General features: G+C 42.6%; 1 protein-coding gene across 8 annotated transcripts in view; it reads right to left on the minus strand.

Moving 5' to 3' along the window:
• The window catches only part of mef2d (myocyte enhancer factor 2d), a 275,105-nt gene that overhangs the window by 152,209 nt on the left and 106,388 nt on the right, over positions 1-16,508 (minus strand). For all 8 annotated transcript variants that reach the window (XM_079561919.1, XM_079561925.1, XM_079561923.1 and 5 more), the window contains exon 2: positions 9,034-9,129. The gene's annotated coding sequence lies outside the window, so the exon portion shown is untranslated. The remainder of the gene's footprint in view (positions 1-9,033; positions 9,130-16,508) is intronic.

The following is a 16,508-nucleotide window of genomic DNA, read 5'->3' on the forward strand; positions in this document are numbered from 1 at the left end:
TCTAAACAGATCTTTTCGTGTGTATTGTCAAGCTGTCATCACTTTTTTACCTTTTTTTTGTCATGACTTTTTTGTTTTGGGTATTTGTATTTGGGTTAAACCAAACTGGAGAAAATGAGCGTGGTTAACTAAAACTGAACTTTTACACATTTATAATTTCAATGCATTGTTAGTTTTTGGCAGAGTTTGCAAAAGAATGTTCCATCACAGTCCGATGAAGACTTTAGTGATGTTGTGCGGCTATTGCATCACCTAATATCGCGATACGATAGGATTAGCGAGATATTGTGCAGCCTTAGTTTGCTGCAAGTCATATTTTGAGGTATATAATGGAGGTATACAGCGGCAAAGCGCATATGACCAGAGGAAAGACGGTAAAGAGACAAAACGCTGTTGAACACAGCGCATCTCCTTTGGATCGCCGCTTATTTCCATTCCATTACACTCAGGCACTCAGTGGAGGGGCACTCTCATGCAGGAGCGCTATGAATACTGGATACAGAACAGGCACTCGGAGCTTTAGCAACCAGCCCCATCCTATGGCGGCTATAAGGGCAGCGTTTTAAATAAATCTGTCAGCTTGAGAATGAGTGCCCCCTTTCCAAAGTTCATTTATAACAACAACGGCGCATTGATAGTTTCGAATTTCACATTAATTAAGCAGGATGGCAGCTCACCAAAATCTCATTTGCTCCCCCGCAGTCAACTCACATTCTCATTTTTACTGCGGTACATGCAAACGTCGCTCATTAAACAAGTATTTTTAACAGAGATGAAAAAATACATAAATGAATTAGCGCTAATAAGAAATGGCCCTGGCCTTGACTGAATCATCACTCGCTTCTTTAAAATGCTTCCTGTGGATCAGTTGGAGAACTAATGAGCAGGTATTTACTTTTCCACACCAATTCCACTGCATACTTTTGTACACTATAGGGCAGAGCAATATATCACCAACGTATTGTCATCATCACAATAGATACAGACTGCAGCACGATATAAAAAAGGGTGTTACGGACCTTTGTGCCAATGCTTTGCACTTTATTAAAAAAATGGTCTTAAATAGTCTTTAATGTGGATAGGTATTGGTTTGTTTGGTAGAAATGTTCTTATAAATAGTGGCCCGAGTGAGAGGCAGAGCTACAGCATCTAGCTAGGCTAACTGTTAGCATGTTCCAATCTTTTATAAACAGAAAATATTTCTAGAACACTGCTTTGAGCTTGTGATTGTACCTCTGATAACAGAGTCAGAGGCAAGTTGTTACGTATTTCAACAACAACTTTACTTCTCTCCATGTCTCTTAGTCTTTATTTGGTAGAAAATACATCCATATTTCAGTATTTGTCAAAGTAGTAGTAGAGTAATCAGTGAAAGAGTAGTTTTTATCCCTTTTTTTCCCCCTCGGGCAGCTTTGCACGTGACCGTTTGTGGGCATTCCCCACGACCTATGGTGCAAAATCCATATCGCAAGAAACCAAAATCATTGATGTCTGCCATATTTTTTGCTAACAGCCGAAAACAAAAAACGCACAGTACATTAAAAATGTGTAAAAATAAAATTTTAGTCATGATTTTTCTTATTCAGTTCAAGATTACCTTTGCTAGTATATATATATATATATATATATATATATATATATATATATATATATATATATATATATATATATATATATATATATTTTACCTATGTCTTGTTTTGATATCAAACTGGTTAATTACATGCAATCATTTCTAACCAGTACGTTGACTGAGCAATCATCTGTCACGAGCTAGAACAGTTGGCACATAAAAGGAACAGTACGTTCAAAGCTTTTAGTACATGCTTGCCAGTATTTGATGTGCCATTATTGTTCTCCACATTGTTAGTGCAATAACTTAAGAATTAACTGCTATTCTACTCCTAATATGCATTTCGTAAGCAGTAAAGCAGACTATGGCTTAGGCTATAACTTATTTTCTTCATAGCCAGCTGCGCCATATGGCAAAAAACAAACAAAACAAAACACACTATTGATTTATTGATTAAGACGCTGCAACCAAACATTTATTTGATTAAAAGTAATATGCACTGATTGTTGTTTTAGTCCATTCCTGTATTGTATGTTTGTCAGCTGCAGCTGCACCTTTAGTTTATTCAATTTAACACAGCGTGTGACCTTGTATTTTGCTGTGATATTTAAGGTGAGGCCTTAAATGTCTTTAAAAGGCTTTAAACTGGATTCAAACAAGCATTAAATCTAAACTGCATAAACCTTGCTGTAAGTTTAATGACAATTTGATTAAAAGCAAAGACTTTCAGGCACTATAGTAATATCAGACAGAAGACAAACAAATAAACGTATAGGTAGGAGTAAAAAAAACACATACTAAAACAGCAATTATGTAAAAGATCACTTTAAACATCTATATTACGGGTTTCTGAATAGTAGACTGTTCTCTCCTATTAATATTCAGACAAACCCTATAACAACAAAGCGTACGGGATGAAAAATTGCCATCTCCGGCACTAAAAAAAGTAAATGGCTCCCCTGGGACGCAAGACAAACTCTCCGAGGCCGTTAAAATTTCCTCGCTAACAGATTACAACCGACCGCTGTGCCATAAAAAAAACAAAAGGTGTGTGCGCGCTACAGAAATATGCCCCGTAGACAAAAAACCAGGGCTGACATCAATGGAGGGCGTGAAAAGCAAACATCCACGACATCAGCGCATCACGAGTTAAACAGGTTATTATCAATCTACATAATCACCGCGCGCAGCCATAACAAAGACGCGCAGATGCACTCGGCACATGGCTACGAGCAGGTTTTCTTATCAAAGACGCAGGTGAGTGGGTGGAAGTCTCATGTTTGATGTCGCTACAGAAAACAAAAAAAAACACAAAAAAAACGAAGGGATAATTATAGACGAGGCTCGTTAGGAGCGGAGCGCGGGCATGTGGGAGATTAGCGGCGTCTTGTTGAAATCAAAGTTGAGGGACTTTCTAGGCAGAGTAAAGAAGGCACTGACAATGTCTTAAAGGGGAGATATTTGTAATGGAAAAGCGTATGACAGACATTTTTTTACATTAGACACAATCAGACATTCAAATCTGGGAATGGTTAAGGTTGATCTCTGGCTTCCGTTTGAACTCTTCCACTAAAGATGTGGGGAATTTCTTCATCAACCCTGATCGAACTTTACATGAAATACAGGTAGATAATATGCACAACCAAACCTCACTCAAGATCTGGAGATTAATATTGACTCAAAATGACCAAAACATGACTTCTCATCTTATATAAATGTAGGCTCACCCCCTCGAGCTACATTGTCATCGATTCATCTTCCCTTCACTTAACCATTGTTTTATGACTCGTTTTAAAATCACAGAAAGTTTGGATTTAGTTTGCACAAAACCACATTGTTTTGAGCGTAATTTATACTATGTTCCTGTCTTAAAGTGATAGTCTGGAAGTCTAAATGTTTTATCAACCACCTGGTCTTGAATGTTGATGTAAAGTAAGTAATAATATGGTGTATATATTATTCTTTGTAAAGTCCTTCCTGATCAGAGTCTAGAATCCTCCCGCGTCGACCAATGAGACAAGCTTTTCGTATGAGCCTGCCTGTCAGGTCCAATCAGGAGGGAGGGGGAGGAGTTTCATCATTTACTTTGAAAACTCTGTTCCCGCTCTCCTCATTTTGCAAATTAAGAAGGGCTTTCCGGTTAAAGAGGGGAGGAATTTGATTGTTTTCTTTCAGATTTCACTCCCTCTCTCCTCGCTTTGCAAGCTTACAGACTATCACTTTAAGGCGTAACCAATCATTCTATGAGAAAACTGCTCCGGACAGTTCTGCCGCAGCAACACTGAAGGCTCGGTCAAACGGTACTCAAGGTCATACGCTAAGTGTTTTCATTTTAAGTTGAGATCATTTTATTTGTGCTTTTGTATCACATTTCAAGTCTTTTTTTTTCTGATTGAACATTTCCACCCTGTTCAGACTTAATTTGGTCCTATTTAGTTCTATTTCAGACCTGGTTTAGTGCTAATTAGATCTTGATCGAGGCCTGGGAACTCTTGAAAGGTCAAATATTTAATGAGGTGGGAACTTGAAAAGTCAAATATGACGAGGCACTGGATGAGACAAGTTCGAGAACCACTGGCGTAATGTATAAGGTTGCAGTACATATGCCGGGCAATTTGCCAAGGACCAGAATTTCAAGATCGACCTGCGGGTGAATCTCTCTTGGCGCACCGTCCTCTCAAACAAAGCCGTGTTCTTTTTGTTTGCTCCTAAAACGCTATCGACTTGTCTTCAGGCAGAGCCATCGTCAACGATCGTCAAACTCTTGCACTGGGAACAGGTGGTTCCTAGTGCAGTGAGACCGCACCAAGATGGCGTCCTCTGTTTACTCGTGTCAGTCAGTCGCACAAGGTCCCCATGAGTTTAGAGACAGACGTCTTTCAGTGCCATCGCATGAGATCAGGCCCAGGCAGCTTTGTTGTCAAGTGACCCTCCAAAACAAGTGGGGCACAGCTGTTCCCAACAACTCCAAAAGTCCTCCTGCCCCCCGCTTCCAGACCGAGACCGACGAGAAACGTTAGGATTGATAGATAGAGGATAAAATCATCAACGTGATATGGATAGCAAGAGTTTCAGAAGCAACGGTGTGACCTAAAGGACGACCGAAAGATGATAGTAATAACAAGTTGTCAAAAAGTGTCAAGGCGTGATGTAATTATAAATACCAAGCAGCATAGTGGAACTCAGACTCAGAAGGAAAACGAATGTTTGAGGTAAGCACAGAAAAGCAGAGAAACATTTACAAATAATCACTAATACATTTCGAGATGAGAAGTGACCAAATATTGAGCCGTTTTAAACCAAAGAAAGCAGCAGTTCAGCTTGAAAAACAACACCCAAAGCTTTTCGTTTTGTATTTTCCACAATCGCCAAAGAGCACTGAATCCGTTTGTTAAAGGCCCCGATGTAAAACTGAACAGGTGTGACGTTACGAGATGCCAAACAACACAAGTCGCCATGGCCGTAAATCATAGCTGAGGATTGTTGCACCCCACACCCCCAAGCACTAGGACAACACCCCCACCCCCCTCGCCCCCTCCGATCTCGTCCCCCAGCCCAGGGGGAGGTGTCAGCTCACAGCGGCTGACGATACAAAGCAGGCCCCAGCTCTGCAAGTCACTTCGCACTCCTTGCTATCTCCTTTTGTAAAGTTCCCATAGGCGCCAGTACTAGCCCCACTACTACGACCACTACCCCCCGCCTCAATCGCTTCCTGGGCTGATTGGACCACAACAGCTGGGACGGGTGTGAGAGGGGGGGGGGAATAAAGTTTTAAGACCAGCGGTTGTCGATAGCGAGCAGAGGAAATCTGAGAGGGCTAGAGTATTCGACGGGGGTTGACGATCATGACAAAAGTGACGAAACACTCGCGTCAGCGTCAAAACACTCGTTCAAACAACGTTCTTACCGTGGAAAAAGCTCCTGCGTGGCTGGCAGAGTTGAAGAAAATGTCCCAATAAAGTTCCGAGTCAGTGTCCAGTTCCCGGCAGCACATGCAGCTAGCGTCCTACCGTTCCCGTGCTCAAATGTCAACTGCCCAACTGCTAGCTCGCTCTCTCACCCGGACTGCCCCATCACCGGACACCCCCCCCCCCAACTGGGCCCCCCACCACCACCACCACTACAACCCCACCCAACCAGCCACACTTCCACGACAACCCCCCCCTCCCCAAGGCGCAAACCCCTCCCAGCAGTGCCACCCTCTGCCCTAATATGTCTCCGGCAACTGCCACCAATTCATCACCGTGTCCAAGGAACAATGGTGGATCAAGCAGCGTGTTGCTCACTGGGAGGTAAGGCTCAAACTACAAGGCATGATTTATCTTATTTTTGATATTTTGTGTCACTAAATTTGAGAACTTAAAATATTAAATTACAATTCTCACACCAGAAGTAAGGGCATTCACTTCTCAGGGCACAACTGAGGAAGTTCCAGTTGTTAGCTTTCTCTAATTAAAGTTGTGGTAATCACATCATTTCCTTTGAGTAGAATGAACTTCATTTGGCACAACAGTTCTACAATCGAAAACGCAAAATTTGCGAAAGAAAAACAAACCGTGTGCGCTGCTGTTTGGCAAAATATGGCGCATTTTCCTCCAGCGCGAACCAGGAAGTGAAAGGCTAAATTAGCGCAGTCTGTTGGTGGTGGTCTGCCGAGCTTACGTCTCAACTCTGAACTCCTGCTGAGATGAGTTTCTAATTAGAAATCGCCCGATGTATTGGGCTGATATTTGAGTATTTTACAATATCGGCTATCGGCTAATCTCATGCTGATTAAAGGCTGATATCTCTGGAACCAAAAGTGATGGAGACATTGCGATGAAAATGACAAGACATTTGGAAAAAATATTGGCTGTGAATATCGGCATCGGTCAATAAAAATGCTCAGTAATCGGCCTCAGACAAGCTCATGATAAGCGAAATGGAAATGGGTACAGAATTTGTCCAGGAACGAAAATATGTCAAAAATCTAAGTTGGAACCATATCATTCTAAAAGGATGATAATTTAGTGCAATTTGGGTCTGTTTTTGTTCCCCTTTGGACCTGATTTAGTCGTGATTGATCTGGCAGCAGTTGGAAGGGCAAATAATCCCTGAGGTGGTACTTGAAAACCAACTACAGTAGATTATTCTGGAATAAATATAGTTTTTACTACACATGTTCAAGCACAGAACAATGAGAGGCAGCTTAGCGTCTAACCAGAATGCAACAAAAGCAAGATCCGACAATTCAATATGTTGCTAGTGTGTGGACAGAGTATACAGATTCAGTTTTAGTGCAATAGGACAAACCAATCCAGCGTATCTTTGGATGTTTGGTTGAACCAGGAGCTGAAACCTGGGATCAAACTATAACCTTCTCACGAAATAGCTGTAAAACAACACAAGACTCATGCCTAGCCCTTTCTCTCCAAATGCCCTGTTACTCTCAATTTTTTCTCTCTTTTGTAGATACAGGTTTAACTGTTTCCATTTAGTCTTATCTTCGAAGCTAAAAAGTCCCAGGTTGGCTAACACCGAGCAATTAGCTTTAAATTATCACTTTCAACACTCAAACTTTTTCCAATTAACACTTGAGGTGTTTTACACATTTTCCAGCTCATCTCGCTCCAAATTAACAGTTTCTCATTTGTGAGCAAAGCACACGATGCAACATTAGAGCGTCTTCAATAATCACAGTTATTAGCCAAAAATCACCACTGTCGGTGAAAACAAAAATAGAAACAAAAGAAGGCAATAAAACGAACCAGTAAAATGAAAGAAACTTTGACAACGTGGGGCAGGAGAAATGCACAGTTTGGTGTCCATATTGTTGTTTTGAAGATATTCAAGATCATCTGTTAAAAAAACAAAACAACAACAACACACAGCATAAGACTGCATTTATACTACAGAAACGGTGGTAGCAATCTGAGCCTTTTCCTTCAAATGGGTACACCTGATTGAACTGAGCGCCATACAAACGAATAGTGAAGCCAGTCCCTGTGTTAAATGGTAAAAAAATCATCAAATGTGATTGAAAAAGGAGAAGCTACTAGGGCTGGGACGATACGCTTTTGTCACAATCCGATACGTATCACGATACTCAGGGACCAATCTGATACGTATTGCAATACAATAAGTAATTATGATGAGTAGTGTGTAGTAGCCTCTACATTGTGGGTGCACAAGGCACTACAACTCCTAAATAGTAAAAAAAGACAATGTGTTGTTCAAATAAAAGCCTAAATACTCTAAAAACCTGCCTTTTACTGCAGTTTTGATTTTCCTTTAAAACAGGGGTGTCAAACTCATTTTGGGTCACGAAATTCAGCTCCCACGGCGGGTCGCGGGCCGCAATAATACAATTTTTTTTCCAATAAATGAATAATAATGAGCTGTGATTTGGTCAAAGCCCCAACTTGACTGTAGCTTCATGAATAACAACGGCTTACATTTATATTGCACTTTACAAGCCTGTGTCACAAGTTCCTCAAAGTGCTACATAGTAGTCATTATTCATTCACTCCACACACGGTGGTGGTAAGCTGTTATTGAAGCCACAGCCACCCTGGGGCAGACTGTCCATTTACCACGTGGCTTTGTAATGTGTTGTTCATATCCTGAGCTCTTGTTATGCCAGTGCCCTCTGCTGGACACGTGTGGAGCTCTTTCCTTTTTTAAATGTACTGCCCCCTAGTGGCTAGAATGAGCATTTTGGTTATTCTTTATTTCTTATTTTTACATGCTCTGGGATTTATGTTCTACAGGGCAGGGGCCAGATTAAATCATTTCACAGCCCGGATCAGGCCCGCGGGCCATATGTTTGATGACACCCCTGCTTTCAAAGCAGGGGTGTCAAACACTGATCTATAGGACCAATTTCACAAAGCAATGCAGCAATTTTAGGTTAAAGCACACTTTATTGTTGACTAAAAGAGAAATCTGTCATCAAACCTGCAGACTGTCCTGGAAAACATTGTCCGATCGACGTCTTTATACGAAGCTATAATTTCAAATCAAGCTGGTGTTGTGTGGAGTAAATCACAGATGTGTTTGAGCGAAAAGAGAATAGAGTTTTGGGAACTGTGCACAAACCATGACCTGTGTTTGAGAGAAACCTGCAATAATGAGGAAACATACAATATATATTTTTTTTGTCATTCTCGCCCACCTCTCTCTGCACATGTGCGTGTGTCGCCTCCATTTGGATCAGACGCTGGTGGCAGAGAGGTGTCAGCTGTCTGCGTGCCTTTTGTTCCACCATGCCCTCCCCTTCCTACCCACAATCCCCCCCCCCCCCCCCCCCCCCCCCCCCCCACAGACCCCCCACCCTCCAAGCCCTGCACCGTGAGGCTGAGAAGCATGCGCTCAGGCAGGCACGCGCATGTTCAGCTGTCAGGGTTCACGCTCTCCGGTCTCGTGCCAGCCGCCCATTTCCCCTCCCTCCCGCTTCCCCTCCTTCTCCGGGAGCTACTCACAGACTTCAGCTCGAGACGTGCGCAGTCGGAGAGGGCATTTCTGTCGTTCGTCCCGTCAGCACCGATGAAGGCCTCAGCTCTGAGTCCACACCATGTCTGTGGGAAGAAAAACAAAAATAAGTCAAATGATTTCCTCTGAGCCCAAAATAGCAGCAGAAGGTGCTATTTTAGGCGATTTTTCCCCCCAGCATTTACAACACTTTAGAAACCACAACCTTGGTGTTTGTGTATAAAAAACGGGGGCACATTTTTTCCTCTTGCTCTGGTGAAAACAGCCTGAATCAGAAAAGGTTGTAGGTAACGGGTTATTTAGTGCAACAAAACAGACAAAACAGCACAAGACCCAACTCTGTGCCGTCTTGGGATTTAATGAGCCGCTGAGTGAACGCTACACAATGACGTCAATCTGCACGAACGGAGAGAACTTGACCACAAACTGGATCAAAACAGGTTTGGCGAAAGTGCCAACTTAGTGGAATCCAATGACTCTCCTCTGTGTGACGTACATCAGAGTGTGGGTTAATGTTTGAGAATTAAAGGAACAGGCCACCGTTTTTCTATACTGAGATATGTTCTTACCCGAGCTTAGACGAGTTGATACGTAACTGTCTGGTCATTGTGCGTGGCCTCAGTACCGCAAAACGACCAAAGATGTGGTTAACATTTGGCCTCTCCCAATGTATTTCTATAGCTCCAAACAGGGATGAAGTTAGAAGCGACCAAGCTCTTCCACGGGCACAAAGACCAGACAGGTACGTATCAACTCGTCTAAGCGCAGGTAAGAACATATCATAGTATAGGAGATCTGTGTGCCCTCAGTCATGGAAAAAGACCAAAGATGTTGCTAGCATTTGGCCTCTCCCAGTATATTCATATGGCTCCAAACGGGGCGAAGCTAGAAGCGACCAAGCTCTTCCACGGGCACAAACAAAGACGTATCAACTCGTCTAAGCTCAGGTAAGAACATATCCGAGTATGGAAAAACCTTGGCCTGTTCCTTTAAGGAAACGTGCGTCGTAAATGGAACTTTTATTAATTATGTCGAAAAGAAAAGAAAAATAACGCTAAATAACAACCCTACAACTGTGAAATACTGGAAGAACAAAAGGAAACTGTAAAATGTTCGTGCTCGGTCAGTCTATGGACATGGATTATTTCCAGTCATGTCCAAAATAGTCCAGCTTTATTCCTGAAAATTGTGCTCACATGGAACGATTCCAAAGGCGGATTTCTTGCATTCATCTGAAGCAGGCTGCTTATTCTTTTCACAGCCCAGATTGGGGCCTGACATGCCAATTGTAAAAGCATTGGTTTAGAAAGCCGAAGAGACGCACATCTCCAATTTGGCACAGTCGGTACGAGGACCCTGATGACCTCGCGCTTGAGGAAAATCCAAATGGTCAAGCAGCATTTTCATTTGGTCTCGTTTTAAGAATTTGAGTATTTTTTTCCATTTAAAAAAAAAATCACTAGTCTGGACAATAAGTGCACTTTTAATGCTTAATTTCCGGAACATTGAGTGGAGAAAAGCAACATCTAAGCCTGTGCCATCGATCCTACGAGCACTTTCTTCCTGCTCAGACGAACGTGGGTCTGGACACGCACAAGAGGATCGGCGGCTGTGGTGTGGCCAAACCGATCACAGCGGTCGGAGGAATTAACAAGAGAACGTCAACTTTCAGTCCAAAACAAACCGGGGACAGAGCCGGTGAGGGTGGAAATGTTTGCGTCAGCCCTCTCTGCACTCGCTCGCTAATAAGCTCCTTCACAGCGAGTCGCATCGATGCAGACCTAACAGGTTAGTGTTACCGCGGAGAGCAGCCCCCGGCAAACGCAACCGGACTACAGCACTCTGCCCGGCCTCGCGTTTGCCGTTTGGGTTAAATTCACCGACGATCTGTGCCCGCCATTTCAAAAGGCTTCAACTGTTGTGCGTTCGGACTGTTTCTCTGTAGCTCTTAGCCTTATCTTAGCCTTTTGTCCATAATCTCCACTGTTTTACCTTGAGTGTGTATTGTGTGCTTGTGCAGTGTGTCTCTGGGGAGGTGGGTGGGGGGAGTGTGAATGCTACAATGTGTCTGTTTTTTCTGGAAGGAAGTGGGTGTGAGAGAATGTTTTTAAATCTGTAAAGCACTTTGTGTTACATGACATGTATGAAAAGCGCTATACAAATAAAATTGAATTGAATTGAATTGAATTGTAGCGAATAGTCAGAGACGAACCAGGCGACGTGAAATATGCCCATCATACACACAGATTGTACTAAACACACAACGCTGTGGTTTACTTCCTTTTGTTGATATTCTCACAAGTGTCTGCATACATTGGTGTATGAATGAGAGTATGAATGGGTGAGTGGATCCTTGCTGTAAAGCGCTTTGAGTGCCTAATGTAGGTGGAAAAGCGCTATATAAGTTAAGACCATTTACCATTTGAAGTAACTTGCGATATGTGATGCCGCTGTGGAATATCGCAATATCATCGTTACTGCAATATTTCACTGAACCATTTCAACACGATATGTTTAATTCAACCGCAATCTTAAGTAACTAGTTTTTTCAAATTCAATGCATTGTCCCTTTTTGGCTGAGTTTGCAAAAGAGTACGTCGATCTCAGTCAGGTGAAGACTTAAATGATGTTGCGATATATTGTGGCTTCTTGCGGTACGGATATTATATCACCTAATATCGCTATACAATTTTTTTTAATTTTTTTTTTAAGATATATTGTCCATCCATCCATCCATTTTCTTCCGCTTTATCCGGGGCCGGGTCGCGGGGGCAGCAGTCTCAGCAGAGATGCCCAAACTTTCCGATCCACGCACACCTCCTCCAGCTGTTCTGGGGGGACCCCGAGGCGACACCAGGCCAGCTCGGAGACATAGTCCCACCACCGTGTCCTGGGCCTTCCACGAGGCCTTGTCCCACTAGGACATGCCTGGAACACCTCCCGCGGGAGGCGGCCAGGAGGCATCCGAAACAGATGCCCTAGCCACCTCAGCTGGCTCCTTTCGACGTGAAGGAGCAGCGACTCTACTCCGAGCTCCTCCCGGGTAACAGAGCTCCTCACCCGATCTCGAAGGGTGCGCCCAGCCACCCTGCGAAGGAAACTCATTTCGGCTGCTTGTATTCGCGATCTCGTCCTTCCGGTCATGACCCAAATCTCATGACCATAGGTGAGGGCGGGAACGTAGATCGAACGGTAAATCGAGAGCTTTGCCCCGACTCAGCTCCCTCTTCACCACGACAGACCGATACAGCGACCGCATCACTGCTGACGCCGCACCGATCCATCTATCGATCTCACGCTCCATCCGTCCCTCACTCGTGAACAAGACCCCGAGATACTTGAACTCTTCCACTCCTGAGACAAGTGCCTCAAGTGGAGGAGATATATTGTGCAGCCCTAATTCTGACCTGTGCAATGGAATGGAAGTTTATTTGTATAGCACTTTTCACATGGCACAAGTCGCCCAAAGTGCTTCACATAGCGTCGGAGATTTGTCAGTTGTAAATACTGTGTTCAAAAAGTAATCCTAGAGCTGCACAAAAGTAGCGATATTTCATAGCCGTCTTGAATGGTGTGATATTTTACGAAACCATTTCAACATGGTCTGTCAAATTTAAACAACAATCACACCAAGAAAATGTGCCAAGTTTAAGACATGAGTGATTTATTGCGGCTTCTGATACAAATTCCTTCAGTACTAGACTACACATTGAATATATTGTAATATGCAGCCCGACCCGGTGATGACACAAGCTCAGGATGTGCTGCTCTATCCCCGTCTGCTCTCAAAGTTTCACCCCGGCACGGAGCAGCCATGTGCCTCTAAACCCTCGCACAGCCAGGCCAACCCAAAAGCCTTTAAGATCCAACTATCTTTTTCTTTTTTTTGGGTAACTGTTGACTAAATGTAGCAACCGTGGCTTCTTCTTCTTCTCTTCCCAAGCAATGACTCCCCGTCTGCGACCTTTCCCGACCTTGGAATCTCCGAGGGGGCCGGGCGCTGTGTGGGAAACGGCTGAGGCCGGCGGAGTCTGCTCGACAGTTGTGTCATTGAGTTTTCCACAGTTGCCCCCCCTTCCCCACCCCCGACCCCTCCAAAACCCAGGCCTGCATGTACTGTATGTCTGGTCAGAAGGCGCAGCTATGCCCCCAGAGAGGGAAGGGTTAACCACCGGGCAAAAAAAAAAAAAAAAAAAACGCAACAATTCACAGGCCAATTCATCTCTCGCGGTCCCTAACTTATATGGGTAAAAAGTGGAGGGAACGGTTCGCCCCTATCTTGCGATCTGGCCGGGCAGGGGGAAAACATACAGGGCGGCTAATGACAACAAACTATGTGGCTTAATACTGCGGAGCCAATTACTTCCACTGCAAACACAAGGGCCTTATCTCGCCGCCTTCTGCCAAGCCGCCCCCCCCCCCTCCCCCCTCCATTTGTTTAATCCAAGGACTACTGCCCAGGGGCGCTTTTCAGTTCAGCTCTACAAACAAACTTCAGCAATCTGTGAAAATGTAGTCACACACGGAATTCCTGTCCTGGTCTCGCTCAGCCGTTATGAACTTGCAAACGCTGGAAGTTCTGGGTTTGGAATAAGGTTTTTCGGGGTAAGTGGTCCAATTTGTCAAATTTGAGTTTCACGCCAAAAAAAAAAAAAGTTCCGGTATCTAGTTACTGCATTCGCGGGGTATGCCCTTCCTACCGTGTCAGCGTCGCCCCCCCCTTTTTTCCGGAACTAAAGATGAATAAAGAACAGGTGACAGGTGAAGTCTTTCCAATGCGACCCGATATAGAACAATGACACGGATGATTCATTGCTGAACTTTGGGGCTGTGAAACTTTTTGTTGTATTGCTCCTTTTAAAAAGCTATTGTCGCCATATTTTATCTACATCATGTGTACTAATGATGCTGCTCAGACTGTTTCGTCGTTAAGTTTGGCCACAAAATGGTCCGGCCCAGGGGCGGACTGGGACTGAAAAACAGCCCTGGACTCTGACCAGCCTGGCCCAAGCACCCGCCTTAACGGAGCGCATTTTCTCCAGTTCGGCTTTGCCCAAATCTAAAAGCTTCTCGACTGGAGAGCAACGATGTAACGGCTCATTTGAAAGCTAAGACCTGAAAAAGTTATTGTAACATTTTGTCATATTTTTGTTGTTTTTTCATTACTTTTTTTGTGGCTTTTTATTGTGTTTTTGTCAATTTTATATTGCGTTTTTGTCACATTTTTTGTTGTGTTTTTGTCACTTTTTTCTATCATTTTTTGTTGTTTTTTGTCACTTTTTTCCATCATTTTTTATTGTGTTTTTGTCACTTTTTTCTATCATTTTTTGCTGTGTTTTTGTCACTTTTTTCCATCATTTTTTGTTGTTTTTTGTCACTTTTTTCTATCATTTTTTGCTGTGTTTTTGTCACTTTTTTCTATCATTTTTTGCTGTTTTTTGTCACTTTTTTCAATCATTTTTTGCTGTGTTTTAGTCACTTTTTTCAATCATTTTTTGCTGTGTTTTAGTCACTTTTTTCAATCATTTTTTGCTGTGTTTTAGTCACTTTTTTCAATCATTTTTTGCTGTGTTTTAGTCACTTTTTTCAATCATTTTTTGCTGTGTTTTAGTCACTTTTTTCAATCATTTTTTGCTGTGTTTTAGTCACTTTTTTCAATCATTTTTTGCTGTGTTTTAGTCACTTTTTTCTATCATTTTTTGTTGTGTTTTTGTCACTTTTTTCCATCCTTTTTTGCTGTTTTTTTGTCACTTTTTTCCATCATTTTTTGTTGTGTTTTTGTCACTTTTTTCCATCATTTTTTGCTGTTTTTTTGTCACTTTTTTGTATCATTTTTTATTGCGTTTTTGTCACGTTTTTGTTTGCTTTTTTCCTCACTTTGTTGTCGTGTTCTTGTTGACTTTTCATCACATTTTTCATCCCTTTTTGTGTTGCTTTTCCGGCACATTTTTTGCTTTCTTTTCATCCTCTTTTTTGTCGCTATTTTGATGCTTTTCTTTTTAGCTTTTAGATTTGGGTAAAGCTCGGTTAAGGCCCCAGAGCCAGTGGCCCTTCTGTGCTCTTCCAGAATGGACATATGGCCAGTCCGCCCCTGGTCCGGCCAGAGTTAGGCCAGGGCAGGAAAAGGCAGGAGTTTGCACTAGGACAACATTCCAAAACTTTTCTCCAGAACAAACAAAAATTAGCTAAATATTTGTTGATAACTTCCAGAAACCCAACTTTTTCAATGTACTGCTTGGGAGTAGGGATGCGTATAAATCCCTATTGTCTAGGCCCTTAAAATACACAATCATTTATTGTTGGGATATAGATACAGACGGCATCTCTGGAATCGCCCATATATGGTCATGTTTGAAAACAGTTAAGGGGGGAAATAATTTTGAAAAAATCTAAACTTTGTCTAATTATTCAAAAACGACTTTAACAAATGCTGAATTATGAATATAGTTTCTACTAAATAAAGAAACAACGACATGGGGCGGAGCAAAGTGGTTCAACAGCCCATAAATACATGAATAACGGAGAATGCTAACTTCATGCTACATGTTAGCATCGGGTTAATGCTAACGGTTAGCTAGCGCTAGCTACAACTGCCGTTTTTTCACTTCTACTGAACAATCTGCTGTGAGAAAATATCCATATGGGCCCGATTTACATTTGACTTTATTTATGTGATAAATAAGTTTATATTCCACCACAAAATGGCTAAAAAGAGGAAAAATTGTGTTTCTCTAAAGATTCTATTTTCCCCCTCGGCGAAGCCACGCCCCCTTCTATGACGAGATGCCGTCTGTATCTATCTTGCTGGAGGACAAAACGACAAACAAACCAACTTTTAAAAAAAATCATACACAAAAGTACATCAGATACAATCTTAACCCGTATTCTCCAGATCTGTTTTGCGTTCTTAGCACTCTTGCAACTATAGAGATGTGCAAATCAATACCAAAGTGACCCATATTTTGGAATCAATACCCATGGGAAATATTTCATTCCGAGTAGTAGCAAGAAAGTTATTTTTCTATTACAAATTGCAGAAATCTGCTCGTGTGTGCTCTTTATTATTCTGATAAGGGCATGTCTTTACCGATTACACGAGTTCTGCTGCTCCAGTGGGATAATGGAGCTGCATAAACAACATGAATGCATAAAGGGCTTTGAGAAATGACCACAAATGAAGAAAGAGTCAAGAGAGAAAATGAGGGTAGTGACACAAATTTCTGGAATTGGATTTGTCAGTACTTGGAATCAAAAAAGCAAAAGCTGGTATCGCACATCCCTACCAACAACACTTCAAGACGCGGTTCAAGATGCCTCGCCGCTGTTGCGCTCTCTATGGTTTGCCGCTTTCACCGTCTCCTTTCAACATAAATACACTCGCCTCTGGGCAGAATCTTTATCTCCCGCTCGGCTGAAGAATAGCGCTGGTGTATGTTCCTCCCCCTCTCCGCTGGGCGCTCTGTTC

This window comes from Gobius niger (assembly GCF_951799975.1).
Source record: "Gobius niger genome assembly, chromosome: 8".
In the NCBI taxonomy this organism is placed as follows: domain Eukaryota; kingdom Metazoa; phylum Chordata; class Actinopteri; order Gobiiformes; family Gobiidae; genus Gobius; species Gobius niger.